This window comes from Centruroides sculpturatus, unplaced genomic scaffold (assembly GCF_000671375.1).
Source record: "Centruroides sculpturatus isolate CEXI.00-Female unplaced genomic scaffold, Cexi_2.0 scaffold312, whole genome shotgun sequence".
Classification (NCBI taxonomy): domain Eukaryota; kingdom Metazoa; phylum Arthropoda; class Arachnida; order Scorpiones; family Buthidae; genus Centruroides; species Centruroides sculpturatus.
The window spans coordinates 68467-70311 of record NW_019384497.1 but is presented as its reverse complement, the minus strand read 5'-3'; the positions used below and the strand labels follow the sequence as shown (position 1 = coordinate 70311).

Below are 1845 nucleotides of genomic sequence, written 5' to 3'. Positions count from 1 at the left end.
AAAGAAATGATTACCATTGCACTCCATTAGCAACATACCGCATTAGTAAAATAACACTTAACATAAGTAACTAACTACCTGAGTTACTTAAAGTAATTAAAAGATAGTGATAATTCTATACATGTTTGGGATACAATTTAACTAATAAAATAATTAAAAATTAGTATTTTAAAGGGAAAAATACACGTAACTAGTTATGGGGTTGAATTAGTTAGATTTATTACACCTAGTTCTACTCGTTGATGTCTTTACCACTGGTAAGCAGTGTAGGTAGTGTTCTGCCTTCTGATTGATCGTTTGTAGTCATGTGACCGAAACGACGCAGCCGGGGAAGTGAGAGCAGAAAAGTCTCGGTAGCGATCCTGTAGATTCGTTGCCACGTACTGCTTCTGTACTGTTTAACACTTCACCCCTAAAATACGTATCAGGTAAGTTCTGTACACCTGTAAACACCTTTACTACTTTAGGTTGATGTACTCCCATAAGTAGGATATGTGTAACTTTAACTCAACTATTTGACTGTCTACCCTTTTATAAATTATATTTTTTCACTATTAACCGTAAAAAAACACGGTATCTTTATAAAGAAATTCTAAAAAATTTTGAAAAGTTTTAATTATTTTTATAATTTCCTTAAAAATTTCACGTAAATATAACGCTTTAATTGTTTAAAATTTGGCTATTTACAAGTAAATTTATCATTTGTTTATACGTAAATATAAATGGTATTTAAGTATGTTTCTTTGGAATTTGATACCACAAAAAATTGTCATTTTAAAAGTTTTTTATATATATATTTTTTCTTAAAAAATTATATAGAATTTAGAGATTTTTTAATAAAAATAGAAAATTTATTTAATTGATTTCTTAAATTACAGAGGAATTTATAGATAAATATATTTTTAACGTAAAAAAATATGATTTTTTTAGAAAGTTAAGTGGGTATTATGTTTGAGTTGCCAACCAATAAGCGATGCGGTGATTTTTTAGATATTTTATTTTTATATTCTTCGATTCTTCGAATTATATTTTATAAAAAAAATAATAATAAATCAAAAAAGTACTTAAACTAATTTTTAGAGTTACTACTTATAAATTTATTCTTAAAAAAAAGCTATTTCCTATTTCGTTCCAATGGTAATTACTCGATTAGAATAGCTTTTTTTATAAAATCTATATATTTATATATATAAAGCTTTTTTTACGTTTAAAACGTACTTTTAGAACATTTAAAAGCTTATAAAATAAAAAAATAACCATTTGGTATTTATATTTAAGTATATTTTAATGGGAAGAATCAAAGAAATTCTTTGACTTTCGATGCCTGAAGACATGTCGAATTACAAGACATACATCAAAACTAAAAAGATCATCAAACTATTGAGTGGTATTTTTAGAATATTTTGCAATTTTTCTGAATATATCTTCGGGATTTACAAAATCGAAACTATTAAATGTGCAATTTATATATATATATATATATAATTAAAAAAAAAAAAAATTTACAATTGATCATCGAATTCTTACAAAGCGCAATTGACAACAGACCTAAATACGAAATTTCTGTAATAGTTAATAATTAAACTTAATTTTAAATCGTGTATAATATTTTGTTACACAGTAATAATAATAATTACAATTAAAATATAAGGCAAACGATTAAATTATAAGTAAGTACAAATATCTCTCAACAGATGGCAGCAGTAATATAACAAGGGAAATTTCCGATTGACACTAGACACCATTATTCATCTCTAATTTAACGTTAATGTATTTATAAATAAACATTTTATTTATAAAATATTTCAATCAAAGAACTTAATTTATTAATAATTTTTAAAACAA

At 24.3% G+C, this 1845-nt stretch overlaps 1 protein-coding gene across 1 annotated transcript in view; it reads left to right on the top strand.

The window, feature by feature from the left end:
• Window positions 1-357: 357 nt before the first annotated feature.
• Window positions 358-1845, top strand: part of LOC111621958 (5-hydroxytryptamine receptor 2A-like) — a 21062-nt gene continuing 19574 nt past the window's right edge. The window contains exon 1 of the mRNA XM_023364214.1: window positions 358-428. The gene's annotated coding sequence lies outside the window, so the exon portion shown is untranslated. The remainder of the gene's footprint in view (window positions 429-1845) is intronic.